The sequence below is a fragment of the Hevea brasiliensis genome, unplaced genomic scaffold, assembly GCF_030052815.1.
Source record: "Hevea brasiliensis isolate MT/VB/25A 57/8 unplaced genomic scaffold, ASM3005281v1 Scaf181, whole genome shotgun sequence".
Lineage (NCBI taxonomy): Eukaryota > Viridiplantae > Streptophyta > Magnoliopsida > Malpighiales > Euphorbiaceae > Hevea > Hevea brasiliensis.
Window position 1 is genome coordinate 39,530 of NW_026614675.1, and position 18,147 is coordinate 57,676.

Here is an 18,147-nt window from a genome sequence, read left to right on the forward strand (position 1 = left end):
TATTAAATTTTAATAAAAAATTATTTTATAAATAAAAATACACTTCAAAATTAAGTTATTTCTCATAAAAAATCTCATTATAATATACTAAATTTTTTAAAAAGAAATATGCTGATGCCCAAGTCTGGTTCGACACAAGAAACAGTGTTTGACTCGGGTAGTAGTTTAATTGGTTTGCAGTTTGCACATCTGTCATCATTTACCTTTGAAGCTTCCCATGCGTGGAAAAGAGGATAAGGATACCATCTGTGGTCCAAATCACATTCTATCATCAAATATTTGTTCAGTACTGAACACAAAAGGAAGGAAGGATGCCATAAAAATTCTCTTTTAGAAATGGAAATGCTTTTCAATTCTCTATTTTTCTCTCTGAAATCCATCGCTTTTTCCCTGAAAACAAACAGCCACAGCCAAGAGAAAGTTGCCTTTTTCAACAAGCCTGATGCATCCCAAAGCTATTTTATCTTCCACAAAACAATTGCAGAATGATGCAGGACACAGGCATTTTGTGTTAGTCCATGGAGCCTGGTGCTGGTACAAAGTTTCCGCTCTGGTTATAGTGTTACTGCTCTGGATCATGGCTGCTTCTGGGGTGCACTCAAAGCAGGTTCATGAGCTCCGCTCGTTCTTAGACTACTTTGAGCACTTGATGGAATTCATGGCGTCCCTACCACCAGAAGAGGGGGTGGTACTAGTTGGCCACAGCATGGGTGGCATTGGCATATCTGTCGCCACGGAAAAGTTCCCTGAGATAATTTCTGCTGGAGTCTTGCTACCGCAACTATGCCTGGTCCTGATTTTGATTACAAAACTATATCACGAAAGGTACTATTCGCATCTCCATGTCGTGATAATACATCATCAATACGTGTGCTACTCAAAATTAGGAAATAATCCTTGATTGGTTCTTGGGAATTTTGAGTGATTAAGCTATATACGTTTGGTTAAAATGAAATTCAACAAAATTATGTGGAATTCAATTCAATTCATATCATATTTTATATGTTTAATTTCTTTGATTCGAAAACATTTAGATTTTAATTATATGAAATTGGTATTACTAAATTTTCCTTTTATTTGTGAAAAAGTAGTGATATTATTATCTACTTCTGAAAAATTTACAGTTTGCTAGACAACTCGGTTCATTCATGGACACAAAATATATTTTTGCTGATGGACCAAACAGCCCTCCAACCTCCATGTTGTATGGACCAGACATCTTGTCAACCAACTTCTACCAGCTCTCCCCATCTGAGGTAATAATGTGGCTCAACCGCAAGTGCACGGGTCGTTCAAGTAATATAGAAAAGATATCGTTCCCACAAGAAGTTGTGTTTATGATTGAATTTTTGATATAAAAAGTTGACTAAATTAAACTAATTTTGAAATTAAAGCAATAAATTGATGGATATTGAAGTATGAATTCTATATGTGTAAAATTAATGATTTATTCAACAATGTAATGATTTAACTAAATTTGCATCAAATTAAAATAAGCAAATTGAAATATGGCAAGATTTAAAATGGCAAGTAATTAAATTCAATTAGAAATTAACAATGATAAAAAAAGACGATTCCAGAGTTCGGGAATTCATATTCAAGCTATTTTGAGATTTTTAAATTGGTTATCCAATCTTGTGGAATTTATGGGTTTTAAGGAGATTAATTCTTAAATCCTTTGAATACCCTTTCGAGTGAGACAAAGAGTGCATTAATCAATCTAATCCTACTTTCGTGGAGTTAAAGTTAATCAAGACCCATTAAGTTCCTTAATTAATCGGTAAATCCTCTTAATCCTTAGTCTATTTCTAGATCTAAGTTAATTAAGTCCAATTTCTTGATTATCTATCATAAGGTTTTCTCCTTTCGGTGCCTCAACCATGGATTAAGAACAACACTTAATGGGATCCTACATTAAGCATGTCATTGAGCACACAAGAAATGAATAAAACTCATTAAGACCATAAAATATGAATTACCCAATCAAAATCCACAAAATATCTCAAATATTACATCCCTTACTCCAGAATCAAATGAAACTACTCACTATCCATAATATTTACAAGATGTTCTGATTTAATATGGAAATAAAGCTTTAATCTAAGATAAGAAACAAGAAACCCAACACTAGAAAGGTAGGAAATATGCAAGAAGAGAAAGAAATCTCCAAATCTGGTTGGAAATGGTGTGGGAGATGATTTTGACTCTTCAGCTGCTGCCCTCTCCTTTTTCTTTTTCTTCCTCTCTTTTTTTTTTTTTTTTTTCTAAAATGGGATAAGGGTCTATTTATAACTTTTTTTTCTAATAAGGAGCCCTAAAATGGTGTGCTTGAGGTGTGATTTTCTGAGGGAATCTTCTGCCAACTCATTATGAAGTCTTTATGGATCGATAAGTGGATCGCATAAATTATGCGCCTTATGCGCATTCGGCTTCGCTCTCTTATGCGAAACTGCATGAGCAAGGTGCAAGACTGCATAAGTTATGCACAATTCTGTGAGGTTGCATAAGGGAGGCACGAATCTGCATAAGTTATGCGGCAACTTATGCAGCAGATTCCGGCAGGAAGTGGGGACAGTTTCTTCTCCTTATGCAGAACTGCATAACTTATGCGGCAAGTTATGCACAATTTGGCCAATGCATACTTCAACTTTGAAACTTGTTTTTGACATCTTTGGCTGCAGAAATCATTCCTCAAAAGTAAAATTTCTTTTTAGTCCTTCAAAAACACCATTTTTCCTACAAAACAAAGTAAAAATTACAAATTAATCCAAAATTGGCAATTATGAAAAACTAACTAAATAACTAATGAAATTAGCTTAAAGTGACTAATAATCAAGTAAAATGGCTATGAAATTAAACCTGAATGACTATGCAAAATGTATGCATCAAATACCCCCAAACTCAAGCTTTTGCTTGTCCTCAAGCAAACTTTAAAATGTAATGCAATTTTTAGGGGTGCCTTATCCAAAGAGCTATGAAAATCACCTATTAAAGTAACTTAACACACCTTTAGCCATACCAACAATCCATATACCCATCCTTCAAAATGCAAAGAATTTAATGATTATCCAAGCTTTCACCGCTTAGCCATCAAGTCAATTATCATTCAAAATTCCCAAACCAACCAATCAAAAGAGAGTCATGCTCAAAAGGAATTCTAGGACAATTAATAGTCAAAGTGCCTCTTATATAAAATGATGGAATTAAATGAATGAATGGATAATTTTCCAATCCCATAGGCAAATTCCCTACTCCTATCTCCACTAATGTAGCAAGTACTATCAAGAGATCAAAGGTCTTTTTAGGGATGTAATGGGGCCATGGGGTTCAAAATGAGGCTAAGAAGAAAAAGGGATAAAAAGGATTCAAAGCATGAGAATATTTTCAATCTTGAAAACATAAGGTACACTTCTTATTTTATTATTTTTTTCTCTCTTTTTTTTATATATATATATGGATGAGAGAAATACACAATGAGAATTGTCAAGTGCTAGCATATTTTATAAAACACATAAAAATGGAGGGACACTTTGATACTTTAAACTTGTATCTTGCATTTTCTTTTAATGATTGTCCCTAAAAATGCCACCCCCAAACTCATTTCTTTTAATTACTTTGGGTGGATTTCTTTTAATATGAATGACAATAATGAAAAGCACATATACTAGCACTTTTACAAGATGACAAGCATTTCTTCTCCCTTTTATTGTATTTTTTTCTTCTCTTTTTTTTTTTTTAATATCAAAGTATAAAGTGTACCTAATATTCAATTATCCTCATGAAAAGGGTTGGAGTGTTTGGTTCATTGGCTAGGTAGCAATAAGGGATTTAAGAAAAATTAGGAATAAAAAGGTTCAAAGGGGTTTGCAAGGGTCAATTTTAATTAGGAAAAGGGCCAAAGGTTTAAAATGAGAAGGTTTAAATCAAAGAATGCCTAATCATCTCTCTTTTCAAGTACAAGCTGGTATTTCACCTTGAAAGGTTTAGAAAATTTGTTATAGGATTGGTGAGACATCATTTGACTACCTTATATCCAATAACTCCCTCTAAACACTCCAATCTCTAAAGGACTAGTTGGGTGGCTTTTTGGCTAAGAAGATATAGGCAAGGGATAGACACTTCAAAACTTTGCACCTCTTAGGAAACTTTCAATCCACAAACCCAACTAAAGGTAAGTCAAATCACTCTCATAGGCAAATTTTCAATACTCAAGGGATTTGGCAAAAGATTTTAATGCATGATGCATGATTCCTAAAAATGAGCAATGAATTAACTAAATGGAGGAAATCTATTTGTGTGCAATGTGTACAATTTCTAAGTGATGTATAATGTGTGTGTAAATGTGTTATGTATATGTATGTATGGATGTATATGTAAAATATTTACAATATATGTAAATGGAATGGGATGAGATGTTCCTATACTCAATATGTGCAAAATGTAGCAAAAATCAAAATGCACACCCCCAAACTCAAAATTGGACATTGTCCTCAATGTCTCAAGCAGTGCAGCATTAAAACTTAAAGTAAAGAAGAATAACCAGGAATTGTTAAATTTAAGAGCAAAAAGAAAGAGTTACCTGGTATAGAGCATATGAGAATTCAAGAGATCAAGGTGATGCATAAGAAGTCGCATGTGTTATGCGTAATAAAATGTCGCATGCAATGTGTGCATAAGGGGGTGCATAAGCTGTGCAATTCTGCATGAGTTGCATAAAGGACTGCACAGGCTATGCAGAGCATTTGCATAAGGGGTTTCACAGCCTGTGCAGTATATTCAAAAGCTGCTGCATGATGATATAGCAAGGAAAAATGAGCAAACACTAGTAGAAGCATGCAAATATGTACAGTGTATGGACAAGTATGCACAAAAGGGCAGTAAAGGCAATGAAAGTCAATGAAAAACTAATGGAATAGCCATTCAATAGAACTTCAAGAAAAATAGACTTCAAAGCAAACTAAAATTGTTTTAACATATCCACAAAGAAAAACTCCTAGAAGTTTGAACAAAAGCAAAATAAAAACTAATCTAATTCTATTGTCTTGCCCTTGTCCAAAGATGCTGCTAAAGGACTGGATGGAGCTGGCTGCGGTCGAAGGGGTGGTTCTGGAGGAGGTGATGGAGGTGGAGGTGGCATTCCCAGAAAAGCCATGAGCTGCTTCATCATCTCTTTTAATTCTTTCTGCTTATCTCTGGTTTCCATGACAAAATCAAAGAGTTGATCATAACGATCCTTGAGGGTGTCAAGACTAGATTCAAGCTTTCTATCCACAAAATATATATCATCACTAAGCCTTTCAAGATAGGTGAATAAGGCTTTAGTGTTGAAGGGAGGAGGTGCTGTGGATGAAGAGGGTCCAGCTGCAGAAGGTGTAGGCTGTGCAGAATCTGCTGGGATGTCCTGTGCAGACTGAGTGGGTGGTGTAGGTTCAGTAGAATGTTGTTGGACCGTGGGACATTGTGCCTCCGTTGTGCAAAGGTCCCGTGGTCTTCTGCTGGTTGTGCAGTGTCAGAAGGTGGCAAACTGAATCCAGTTTTGGATAGGTGTGTAGCATCAAAATATAGAGTGTCTAAAAGTGCTGGTAGAGGATGCTCTTCTGGATTAAAACCAAAATCCTTGGCTATAACAGTTATGAGCCCACCCATGACCATGTCACCTATGGATTTGGTGGCAATATGTAACACATGCTCACACATGCTCACCAGAACTAGTCCCTCTACCCAAGATAGTGCTAGCAATAAGCCTATGGATAAATCTAAGTGCAGGGTCTAGTATTTGAGAGGTCTTGGATCTGCCAGCAGAAAAACTCTGAGGTTGGTTTGTGATAATCCTCCAAAACTGAGCAGTATTCCAAACACCTTTGTTTGCTACCTCTACCCCTATATATGGTACCCTAAATAGTCCATCAATTGCAAACCCAAAAATGCTATGAAATTGGTCTAATGATAGCTCTCTATTTTGCCCCAAACACCTAAACTTCATAGTTGGTTTGTAATCTATCTCATGCAATTTCAGAGTAGCAGAAAATGAGGAAATAAATTCCAAAACTAGAGCTGGATAAACTAGTTCTTGCTTATGCACAAATTCCATCCAACCCAAACCATCAAGGTAGGCAACAACATTATCAAATAAACCAACTAATTGGAGGGCCTCTGCAGAAATGTACCTTGTGGGTTGCACCTTCTTGTCCTTAAGTCTCTTAAAGGTTGCCTTGTGAGCTGCATCAGGAAGGGGCCAAGGTAGTTTTGATACCTGTGTTGCTACTGAAGTTTGCTTTTTGCTAGAAGAGGGTGATTTGGCTTGTGGGGTAGAGGTAGAAACGCCAACCCCATGTCGTGTGGAGGCTGAAGTTTTGGGGTTTTTGGGTGGAGGCTCTGAAAGTGGAGTGGTGGGTGGGTCTTTGCGTTTTGTGAGAGGAGGTGCGTAAGCCATGGGTCGTGGATTTCACCGGATTTTCCTCTTATAGGTGGTGTGGGAGGTGTGGAGGGGTTTGTTATGGAGGAGAATCGGGGTTGGGGCCGACACAAGGGCGAGACTTGGATAGGGGAGGTTTGAGGGGAATGAGGTGGCGATTCCAGGGTGTTGTCGTTGGTGAGAATGGAGAAGGAAAGAAGAAAGTAAAAGAGGCAGGGGGAAGTTAGGGCAAAGGGCGGTGAAAAGAGGAGTGGGGAGGAAGGATGATGCCGAGAAAAATGGACGTGGGGGAAGTGAACAGGAACGACGGGAAGAGGGAAAGTGGGTGCCGAAAGGTTTTTTATTTGCACAGGACTTGTGTAAAACTGCACAAGGGGAGAATGGGTGTGCATAAGTTATGCACCCTCTTATGTGTTTCGGATGAAGAAAAAAAGAGTGTGAGAAATTGGTTATACAAAATTGCATAACTTATGCACTGACTTATGCAGGATTCGGCTGATAATGGAAGTGTGAAAAGTCAGTTATGTAAAAGTGTATAACTTATGCACTCCCTTATGCAGTTTTCGGCAGAAAGAGAAGTGCAGTGAATGTGGTCATGCAAATGTCTGTGCACTCCCTTATGCAAGTCTCAGCAAATTTTGGAATTTCAGAAGATGTGGTTATGCGGAAGTGTATAACTTATGCACTCCCTTATGCAAGTCTCGGCAAATTTTGGAATTCCAGAAAAGTTGGTCATGCAGAAGTGCATAACTTATGCGCTCCCTTATGCAAGTTTCTGCAGATTTTTGATTTCCAGAATTTGTGGTTATGCGGAAGTGCATAACTTATGCACTCCCTTATGCAGATTTCGGCAGAAAGTGGAAAGCAGAAAAGTTGGTCATGCGGAAGTGCATAACTTATGCACTCCCTTATGCAAGTTTCGGCAGATTTTGGAAATACAGAATTTGAAGTCATGCAAGAGTGCATAAGTTATGCACACACTTATGTAGATTGCAGCAGAGATGAAAGATGGCAAAAATTGTGGTTATGCAGGATTGCATTAGTTATGCAGTTACTTATGCACAATTCAACAAGATTGAGATTACAATTGAAAATGATTTGCAAGTGTGAAAAATACCCTAGAATGAAGAAATATAATTCTATGAAGCACAAATCATGAGAAATTATCACCAAAAACACATCAATGTATACAAAATCTATCGAAATTGCATCATACAAGCTTGTAGAAGTGAGTTCTGCATAAGAGGCATTTGTGAATTATGCCATTTCAACTCAAATTCTGCAAATCAACATTTAGCATATTAAAACTCAATAAAATCTGCATAAAGTTGCATTTATCCACAAATGAGAATGGACTCTCCAAGTTATGCCAAGAAAATGCAGTATGTCCACCTCGAATCTCATAACCCAAATAAGCTCAAAACTACAAAAATGACCCACTTACCATCATATTAACATGATAAGCACAAATACTTAAAAGTTACACAGCCACCCTCACACAGACTTATTCGCCATGTGCTGCAGTCCCGGCCTTGCTGAAAATTACATTTCTCTTCATAAACCACGAAGCAAATCACATGTGTTATGCAATAAGAATAAATCAATCTTGAGAGAGTTGAAGGACAAAATATCGATTAAGAGTCTCTCCCCAACTGTTCACCAAGCTTGCTTTATTGAAATATATCTACAAGGGACAAGATTTAACAATGTCAAAAGTTGAATTTGGGGAGATTTAGGATGAAAACAAAAGCAATGTAAATAAAAGTAAATCAACAAAAGGAAAATAAAAGAACTTGGGATGCCTCCCAAGAGGGCTAATTTATAGTCCTTAGCTGGACTCTTCATGCATTTCACTAAAAAGAGGTGAGGGATTGGAGAGCTTGTAATAGCTTGCTCCCTTTATTGGGTCTCTAGTTATGTAATGTTTCAATCTATGCCCATTGACCTTAAAATTCCCAGATTTTTCACTCTAAATTTCAATTGCTCCATAAGGGAAAACCTTAGAAACTCTATATGGACCAGTCCACCTTGATTTAAGTTTTCCAGGGAACAATTTCAATTTTGAGTTGAACAACAAAACTGAATCACCTTCTTTAAATTCCTTTTTCCTAAGATGCTTATCATGCCAAACTTTAGTTCTTTCTTTATAAATACGGGCACTTTCATAGGCATCCATCCTCAATTCTTCAAGCTCATTAAGTTGCAATAGCCTTTTCTCACCAGCTTGCTTAAGATCAAAATTCAAGGTTTGAATGGCCCAATATGCTCTATGTTCTAGCTCCACTGGCAAATGACAAGACTTACCATACACCAACCTAAAGGGAGTAGTTCCTATAGGGGTTTTGTAAGCAGTCCTATATGCCCATAAAGCATCATCTAGTTTGACAGACAAATCTTTCCGAGAATTACTCACTGTTTTCTCCAAGATATGGGTGAGTTCTCTGTTAGAAATTTCAACTTGTCCTGAAGTTTGAGGGTGGTATGGGGTAGCTATCTTGTGCACTACATCATACTTCCTCATTAAGCTCTCAAATTGCTTATTACAAAAATCTGAACCCCCATCACTAATTACAGCCCTTGGAGCTCCAAATCTACTCAAAACAAATTTCTTCAAGAATTTCACTACCACTTTAGCATCATTAGTTGGAGTTGCAATAGCTTCCACCCACTTTGACACATAGTCAACTCCAACTAGAATGTATTTATTACCATATGAAGGAGGGAATGGGCCCATAAAATCTATTCCCCAGACATCAAATAATTCTACTTCAATAATATCATTTAGGGGCATTTGATCTCTTTTTGACAAATTTCCACTCCTTTGACATTTACCACATTCTAACACAAATTTCCTCACATCCTTAAAAAGATTTGGACAAAAGAAACCAGCTTGCAAAATTTTACTAGCTGTTTTAGAGGTTCCAAAATGTCCTCCATAATCAGAAGCATGGCAATGATGCATAACACTCTGTGTCTCCTCATCAGGAATACATCTTCTTATTAAACCATCACAACATCTCCTAAAGAGTAAAGGATCATCCCATCTATAGAATTTTGCCTCATGTAAAAACTTTTTCTTTTGTTGCCATGTCATTCCTAGAGGTAAAACTCCACAAGATAGATAATTCACCAAGTCTGCATACCAAGGTAGTTTAGCAACAAGAGAGAAAAGTTGTTCATCCAAGAAAAACTCATCAATAGGGACTTCATCCATTTCTTCATCATCCAATTTCAACCTACTAAGATTATCCGCAACTACATTTTCAGCTCCCTTCTTATCTCTAATCTCCAAATCAAACTCTTGTAGCATCAGAATCCACCTAATGAGCCTAGGTTTAGCCTCCTTTTTACGGAGTAAATACCTGATGGTTGCATGATCTGAAAATATAACCACCTTTGAGTTAATAATGTAAGGTCTGAACTTTTCCAATGCAAAAATAATTGCTAAGAATTCCTTTTCAGTTGTTGCATAATTTGTTTGAGCCTCATCCAATGTTCTACTAGCATAATAAATAGCATAAGCCTTTTTGTCCTTTCTTTGACCAAGAACAGCTCCAATTGCATAGTTGCTAGCATCACACATAATTTCAAAAGGTAGGCTCCAATCGAGAGGTTGCATGATTGGTGCAGTGATAAGAGCTTGCTTCAACCTGCAAAAGGCATCCAAACACTCTTGGTCAAATACAAATGGTATGTCATGACTTAACAAATTAGACAAAGGTTTGGCTATTTTAGAAAAATCCTTGATAAAGCGCTCAGAGAACCCTAGCATGTCCTAGAAAACTTCAATTCCTTTGACATTGGTAGGAGGAGCCATCTTCTCTATCACTTCAACCTTGGCTTTATCAACCTCTATTCCTCTCATAGACACCAAATGTCCAAGCACTATCCCTTCCGAACCATGAAATGACACTTTTCCCGCTTTAACACAAGGTCAAGATTCGCACATCGCTGCAAAACTTTAGAAAGGTTAGCCAAGCATATGTCAAATGAAGATCCATAAACAGAAAAGTCATCCATAAAAACCTCCATTATATCTTCAATGAAATCTGAGAAGATTGCCATCATGCACCTTTGAAAAGTGGCTGGTGCATTACACAACCCAAATGGCATCCTCCTATAAGCAAAGGTTCCATATGGACAAGTAAAAGTGGTTTTCTCTTGATCAATTGGATGGATAGGATTTGAAAAATCTCAATACCCATCTAAATAGCAAAATAAGAATGCCTAGCTAATCTTTCTAACATTTGATCAATGAAGGGAAGTGGAAAATGATCTTTTCTAGTGGCAATATTTAATTTTCTGTAATCTATGCACATTCGTCAACTAGTCACTGTTCTGGTGGGAATTAATTCATTATTTTCATTTTTTACCATTGTGATTCCACTCTTTTTTGGGACAACATGTACTGGACTCACCCAAGTACTGTCTGAGATAGGATATATGATCCCTGCATCAAGCAACTTCAAAATTTCTTTTTTAACAACTTCTTTCATATTTGGGTTCAACCTCCTCTGATGTTCAATAGATGGCTTACAATTTTCTTCCAAAATAATTCTGTGCATGCAAAAGTGTGGGCTTATTCCCTTAATGTCATCTATGGTATATCCTAAAACTTTCCTAAATTGCCTCAACACTTTTAACAACTTATCAGCCTCTAAGGTACTCAAGTTTGCATTTACAATTACTGGATAAGTGTTATTAGTGCCAAGAAATTCATACCTGAGCTGGGAAGGAAGTTGCTTAAGTTCTACCTTTGGTGCATCTTCTTCCTTGAATGATGGTTGCTTAGATTCGACTATTTCCTTTTGTGTGAGTTGAAAAACTGGAGCAGAAATGAATGGTGGACTTCCCTCTAAATGTTAAGCATATGTAGCCACATGAGGGTTGTCATAGTCTATGCCTCCTCCATGAACCAAGCAATTTTCAAGTGGATCTTCCGGATATCTCTTTCTGAAGTGTTCTTCAACCAACTCATCAATGATATCAATTCTCAAACAAGTATCAGCTTCAGAATGATGCTTCTTCATAGTGTTATTAATATTGAAAACCAATTGATCTTCACCAACTCTAAGAGTCAATTTTTCTCCCTTAACATCAATCAATGCTCCTGCTGTAGCTAGAAAGGGTCTTTCCAAGGTAATTGGGATATTAGAATCCTCTTCCATGTCCAAGATGACAAAGTCAACAGGTATATAGGACTTCCCAACCTTCAGAGGCATATTCTCCAAAATCCCTTCAGGATACTTAATTGATCTGTCAGCTAACTGAAGAGAAATGTAGGTTGGCTTAAGATCTCCCATATTGAGCTTCTCATAAATGGAGAGGGGCATGAGGCTAACACTAGCCCCTAAATCACATAAAGCTTTTGTAGAACACGATTCCCCAATGTGGCATGGAATTGAAAAACTCCTCGATCCTTGAGCTTTGGAGGAAGTTTCTTGGAGGATAGCACCGCATTCTTCCTCACAAAGCTACAGCTTCATGGTCTTCAAGTTTCCTCTTGTTTGAGAGAATTTCTTTTAAGAATTTTGCAAAAGAGGGCATTTGTGAAAGAGCATCAATAAAAGGCACATTTATGTATAGCTTCTTCAAAACCTCTAAGAACTTTCCAAATTGCTCATCAAGCTTGGCTTTTTGAAATCTTTGTGGAAAGGGAGGTTGTGATTTGTAAGGCTCTGGAGGTATATACTTCTCTTCCTTCTCTTCAATTTTCTCTTTACATTTTTCTGCACTTTCTTTCTCACTTTCTTGTTTTTCACTCTCATCAATTTCTTTCTCATTTTCTCTCTTCTCATTATTTTCACTTTTCTTATTTTTTTCACTCTTCTCATTATTTACAACTTTCCCACTTCTTAAAGTAATAGCTTGACATCGCTTCTCTTGGGTTTTCTCGTTGACTTGGAAGTTTTCCAAAAGACTTGGTACCGAGGAAGATGCTTGTTGTGCAATCTGATTTTCCAACATTCTGTTATGTGTTTGCATCCGTCTAGCCTTGCTTTCATCTCTCTCATCTCCTCATCATGCTTAGTTTGGTTAGCAAGAATCTGTTGTAATAAAGCTTCTATGGTGGAACTTTGTTCTTGCTGTTTTGGTGGAGGATTCATATTTCTCTGTTGAAAATTAGGCAATGGTTGCCTATTTTGCTGATATGGAATTCCTTGTTGCTTTTGTGGTTGAAAATTCTGATTTGGAACTTGACTTTACTAATTTCCCCATGAAAAGTTGGGATGATTCCTCCAAGTTGGATTATAAGTTTGAGAGTACGGATTCCCCATTTGTTTGTTTCCATAATTACCAACATATGCAGCTTGCTCTCCATAGTCTACTCCATACCGTAGTTCCTCTCGCATAAGCAACTTGTTGTGAACTTCCAGATGATGATGATGAACTAACCAACATACTTAAATCTTCCATCTTCTTAGCCAAAACATTTGTAAGTGCATCAAACTTTGCATTAATCATGTTGAATGGATCAAGGTCATACATTCCAACAGCTTGCCTCTTTTGAGTTGGAGCTGGTCCTCTTGGACTACTCCAAAGATGAGTATTCTTTGCAATTTTCTCCAATAACTCATAAGCTTCATCTTCATGCTTCATAATAAATTCTCCTCCTGTTTGAGCATCAATAATCCCTCTAATTGCAGGAGTAACATTGGTGTAAAAATTCTGGTTTATCATCCATTTTGGAATGGCATGATGTGGGCATTGTCTCTCTAATTCCTTCCATCTCATCCATGACTCATAGAGAGTTTCATCTTCTCTTGGTCTAAAAGCTGTCATTTGATTCCTCAATTCTTGAGTTTTTCCAGGTGGAAAATATTGTGCAAGAAATGCATCAGTGAGTTGCTCCCAATTTGTAATGGAGTTGTGAGGTAAAGAATCAAGCCAATCCAATGCTCTATCTTTCAAAGAGAATGGGAATAGCTTCAATCTTGCTGCATCATCAGATACTCCAGGTTGTTTTTGCATATCACAAATCATAGCAAACTTCTTTAGATGTGTGTGTGGATTTTCAGAAGGATGTCCCCCAAATTGGGAATTTTGAATCATTTGAAGAACTCCAAAATCCATCTTGTAACTATTTGCATCAATTCTTGGTCTTGCTATGCTTTCTCTCAAGTCATCAAAACGAGGAAAAGCATGATCCATCATACTTCCCCTAGACACATTAGCATTAACAACTTCTTCACCTTGGGCTACATTTTCATTGTTTCGACCATTTCCAGCATTACCGCCACCAATTCTAATTCTTTCATCAGCCATGTCTGCTTCAATTTCAGTTTCTCTCAAGGCTTCTTTTCTTTTTCTAGTTTCTTTCTTGTTGGCTTTACAAAATTTCTCAATTTCAGGATTAAACAATAAGGATGTGTCACTTGTGCTTCTAGCTCTTCTCATAAAAGATTAAAAGTACCTGAAAAGGAACAAACAAACACAAAATAAAAAGATAACAAAGATAAAACTATAAACAACTAAAATAATCAAGAATTCAATCTTAAACAAACAACTCCCCGGTAACGGCGCCAAAAACTTGATGTGGCCCAACCGCAAGTGCACGGGTCGTTCAAGTAATATAGAAAAGATATCGTTCCCACGAGGAGTTGTGTTATGATTGAATTTTTTATATAAAAAGTTGACTAAATTAAACTATTTTTGAAATTAAAGCAATAAATTGATGGATATTGAAGTATGAATTCTATATGTGTAAAATTAATGATTTATTCAACAATGTAATGATTTAACTAAATTTGCATCAAATTAAAATAAGCAAATTGAAATATGGCAAGATTTAAAATGGCAAGTAATTAAATTCAATTAGAAATTAACAATGATAAAAAAGGCGATTCCGGAGTTCGAGAATTCATATTCAAGCTATTTTGAGATTTTTAAATTGGTTATCCAATCTTGTGGAATTTATGGGTTTTAAGGAGATTAATTCTTAAATCCTTTGAATACCCTTTCGAGTGGGACAAAGAGTGCCTTAATCAATCTAATCCTACTTTCGTGGAGTTAAAGTTAATCAAGACCCATTAAGTTCTTTAATTAATCTGTAAATCCTCTTAATCCTTAGTCTATTTCTAGATCTAAGTTAATTAAGTCTAATTTCTTGATTATCTATCACAAGGTTTTCTCCTTTCGGTGCCTCAACCATGGATTAAGAACAACACTTAATGGGATCCTACATTAAGCATGTCATTGAGCACACAAGAAATGAATAAAACTCATTAAGACCACAAAATATGGATTACCCAATCAAAATCCACAAAATATCTCAAATATTACATCCCTTACTCCAGAATCAAATGAAACTACTCACTATCCATAATATTTACAAGATATTCTGAGTTAATATGGAAATAAAGCTTTAATCTAAGATAAGAAATAAGAAACCCAACACTAGAAAGGTAGCAAATATGCAAGAAGAGAAAGAAATCTCCAAATCTGGTTGGAAATGGTGTAGGAGATGATTTTGACTCTTCAGCTGCTGCCCTCTCCTTTTTCTTTTTCTTCCTCTTTTTTTTTTTTCTAAAATGGGATAAGGGTCTATTTATAACTTTTTTTCTGACAAGGAGCCCTAAAATGGTGTGTTTGAGGTGTGATTTTCTGAGGGAATCTTCTGCCAGCTCATTATGAAGTCTTTGTGGATCAGATAAGTGGATCGCATAAGTTATGCACCCTTATGCGCTGGCCGCTTTTGGCTCTCTTATGCAAAACTGCATGAGCAAGGTGCAAGACTGCATAAGTTATGCACAATTCTGTGAGGTTGCATAAGGGAGGCACGAATCTGCATAAGTTATACGGCAACTTATGCAGATTTCGGTAGGAAGTGGGGACAGTTTCTTCTCCTTATGCAGAACTGCATAACTTATGCGGCAAGTTATGCACAATTTGGCCAATGCATACTTCAACTTTGAAACTTGTTTTTGACATCTTTGGCTGCAGAAATCATTCCTCAAAAGTAAAATTTCTTTTTAGTCCTTCAAAAACACCATTTTTCCTACAAAACAAAGTAAAAATTACAAATTAATCCAAAATTGACAATTATGAAAAACTAACTAACTAATGAAATTAGCTTAAAGTGACTAATAATCAAGTAAAATGGTTATGAAATTAAACCTAAATGACTATGCAAAATGTATGCATCAGGTAATAGCATTCATAACTTATTTTTCTGCTGCAATTGGATAGCTTATCTGTTTTCTTGAATCAAGCAAGATCTAATTCCAGCTACACTGGCAAGGAGACCTTTCCCTCTCCGGATCCTTGATGATGGAGGTACACAAAATGTAGTGGTCACCAAAGAGAAATATGGATCTGTTCCTCGAATTTACATTGTGTGTGGCTAAGATAAGATGGTAAAGGAAGATCTTCAGAGGTGGATGATCGAAAACAATCCACCTGATGAAGTAAAGTTTATCTCTGATTCTGATCACATGGTCATGTTTTCAAAACCATAGGAACTCTCTTCTTGCCTCAAGGAGATTGCCAACAAATACTTTTGAATATATTCCATGCATTTATGGGAGACTTAATTGATTCCTTCTTTGCAATTGACAGGGGAATTTTATAGGTGCGGCCATGTTAGAATAAATTACGCAGTTGTTAATTTTTTTTTTCTCCCTTTAAAATAAATTATTTATAAAAAAAAATAATTAAATTTTTATATAATCATAATGATTTTTTTTAAATTAACAAAATTAAATTATTTTATTTCATAATTCACTAAAAAGAAATAAATTATGATTTTTTGTAAAATTCTAATTTCTAAATAGGGTTTATTATTTCTGTGGCTTTCTTTTAAATGCAATTCACAATGTAAAAATTATTTAGCATAGTTTAATTTGTCCAAAGACTTTAATCTTTAATCTTATATAATCTTCCATAGAAATAGAGTGATTATACTTTTTTTTTTTATGAAAATTTAAATTTTATTAATAACCATGAAAAATTTAACAAAGAAAGTTTAAACTATATGCATACTAATAGGTCTCTCAAATATACTCAACTTAAAATTCAAAATATTAAGTGAAAGAACCTAGTGCAACATCAAAAACAAGAATATTACATAACAAAGAAGGTCCAAACTAAACTCATGTTAACAGGCCTCCTAAATACACTCAACTTAGAATCTAAAATGTTAAGTGGAAAAAGCAAGAATATTACATAAAGAGTTTGCAGACTAAGTGAGCTTGTCTCTGAATCAAGTTAAAGTTCAATTAGATTCTTGTAAGAGAAAGTTTGTGAACAATCCGCCCAAATTTCATATAAATCTTCTTCAGATTAATGAAGCACACTAATTCAAATAAATAGAGTGATTATATTTTTATTTCATATCTTTCAATCCAATAATATTTGAATATATTCTCTTAAACATAAGAATCCATATCATGAGGTGTGGCAAAATTTTTACGCTAGTTGTCACCTACCGTAACCCTCCTCCTTTATCAGGCCTTGAGACCGGCTAAACACAAACCACTTAGGCGGATGGTTGAAGTGGAGACATTCTATGGAAGTTTTATGTGATTGCAAGATTCCCAATAAGTTGAAAGGAAAATTTTACCATACAGCCATACGACCTGACATGTTATACGATAGTGAGTGCTGGGTAATGAAGAAGTCGTATGTGTTTAAGATAAGAGTTATAAAATGAGAATATTAAGGTAGATGAGTGGTCATACTAGACTAGATAAAATGTAATAAGAGTATTAGAGAAAATATAGGAGTGATGGCAATTGATGATAAGTTGAGAGAAGAGAGATTGAGGTAGTTTGTTATGTAAAGCATAGACATACGGAGGCTCCAGTTAGACAAGTAGAGTATATTAGGTTAGAGAATAAAAAGAAAAGAAGGGGTAGACCTAAACTGACTTGGAGGAGAATAGTACAACATGACCTATAAGCATTACACATTTTCGAGAATTTAACCCAAAATCGTTTAGAGTGGAGAAAGAGAATCCATATAACCGACCCCAATAAATTTTTGAGATAAAGGCTTAGCTGAGTTTCGTTTATATTCTCTTAAACATAAAATATAAATAAAAATTATAGTAGCATTTCAATGACCACATAAAATTCTGTTGCCTTATGTCTCAAAATGCAAAAAGAATCTAAATTTGGTCCAATCATGGTCATATTACCCACTTCTAAGTTGAGGTTACATAATAGTAAAGCACAAAAATAAGATAAATAATATAATATATGTCAAATGATGTACCAATTAACACACTTAAATTTTTAATGTATTTTATTTTTATTTTAAATTATATTGTTAACAATGATAATAATACTAGCTAATAGGTAAATGAAATTTATTATTTAAATTATTGACTTTTTAGTTAACCACTGCTTAACATAACATATTAACAATGGTAACATAAAAAATTCTAATGCATTTTATTTCTACTTTTAAATATAATATGTTAATAATAATGAAAAAAAAATCTCAGTGTTTTTATGTGCATAGCTATTTATTTTCTTTATGCATCTTTCAGACAATAAAAAAAATTTCAAAATATATATATTAATTTTAGAAATACTTGCAACACACGTCTATCAAAAATTTTATAATGCATTTTATTATATATTTATTATTACTAGTTTTTTAAGTGAGTGTTACATGTTGCTCTACTTGTAATTTGTAATATGTGCCTGTGACTTATTTTTTTATATGTAATTTTCTATTAATTTTGGCCTATAATATAATATTATCATAATATATCGATTTTTAACAAT

The 18,147-nt window shown here is 35.2% G+C and overlaps 1 non-coding gene and 1 pseudogene across 1 annotated transcript; both read left to right on the forward strand.

The window, feature by feature from the left end:
• The first annotated feature begins 95 nt into the window (after nucleotides 1-95).
• Nucleotides 96-15,988, forward strand: LOC131176603 (methyl jasmonate esterase 1-like; annotated as a pseudogene).
• On the forward strand, nucleotides 13,107-13,213 carry LOC131176605 (small nucleolar RNA R71). Its single transcript, XR_009146603.1, has one exon. It is a non-coding gene; the product is annotated as a small nucleolar RNA R71 (small nucleolar RNA).
• Nucleotides 15,989-18,147: the final 2,159 nt, after the last annotated feature.